The sequence below is a fragment of the Limulus polyphemus genome, unplaced genomic scaffold (genome assembly GCF_000517525.1).
Source record: "Limulus polyphemus unplaced genomic scaffold, Limulus_polyphemus-2.1.2 Scaffold3635, whole genome shotgun sequence".
In the NCBI taxonomy this organism is placed as follows: domain Eukaryota; kingdom Metazoa; phylum Arthropoda; class Merostomata; order Xiphosura; family Limulidae; genus Limulus; species Limulus polyphemus.
The window spans coordinates 1-1453 of record NW_013669245.1 but is presented as its reverse complement, the minus strand read 5'-3'; positions in this window follow the sequence as shown (position 1 = coordinate 1453).

Here is a 1453-nt window from a genome sequence, read left to right as displayed (position 1 = left end):
CTTAGATATTTTATTTTGCAGAATCTATATAATTTCTAGCAAGTTCATCTCAAATTTCATCCAATTTTGTCACATTTTATTAATGTAATAATAGAAACTATTTAAATGTGTAATTGACACACTTAGGCATTTGGGATTTAATAAAGACCTAAATCTTAGGGATGCTACCTGTTGCCCAACTGTGTTTATATTCTTATGTCATATCCAGGTAAAGCTGAATTAGATTTAGAGCAATAGATAGGTCCACAGAATAACAAGAGGTTCAATTAGGATATTTATTATGGAATATTACTAAGTCTTTGAGTAACTGAGTTGTGAGAATTAATAACGAGATTGAACACAAAATGGAAAATCTTTATTGTAATCACACTTAATATAAAAACAGTGTGTGTACTTACATTTACTGAATGATGGACTTCCAGTTTTACTAGCTCTTCCTTCATACTGCTTAAACTTCAAGAATTTATACTAGACTGACTAAATCCAACACACCTTACTCTGCAAGAAATGATGTAGAGCATACACTGTATCTTACCATATCACCCTATAATTCAGAAAGCAGGGGTTGCAATACCCGTTCAGCTGAGTTTTCAAAGTCCTAGCTATCATCTATGGTTGTATGAACTGGTAATGCACTAGGCATTACATATACTGCCATCTTAGTTTCATGATAATCAAGTGGAAGTCACATTGTGTAATGCATACATTGTATGGTGAAAATTAATTGATAGCTTGTAAAGCAATGATTGCCACTTCCTTTAAGCCATTAGTTTCTTACAAAATAACTGTTTTAGTTCTTGATGATTGGGTTTAATCCCAGTCATACTGATTCTTAGATTGTTGTTATCAGTTTTGTGGACTGATGGAGCTGTGTCTTACCTCTAGATCTGGCCAGATGACTGTTGTAGCTCTTGTTGATTGGGTTTAATCCCAGCCATCCTGATTCTTAAGTCATTGTTATCAGTTCTGCTGCTGTCACATACTAAAGCCACATCCACTGTTCACTTTGATACATTTGAATCTTCACTACTTATCATAGCACCTCTTCTGTCATATGGTGGCCTTGTAGACATTGTGGGATGTCTGTTATAAGTGAAGAACCCTACATCTTGTCTACAGAGAGTTAAACTTCTTGGGCAAACATAATACGCTACATTTGGCATATTATTAGATTTGAGGGTAAAATTGAATTGAATATATGCACGCCCCATGCTTGGTATTGCTGGTGCAGAAAAATACGGCTTATAAAAAGGAAACAAGTATGATAAAAAAAAAATTTTTTATAAAGACAAGTAAAGATCGATATATACATAGCCGAGCTAGCTCAAAATTTAAAATTTTTTATCCCTACTTTCACAAATCCCTGTAATTATGTTAGTTTGAGCCAAAGTAGGGATAAGATTTTTAAATCTCAAGTAACTCAGTTCTTGTGGTTTTGACTTTATATATATTG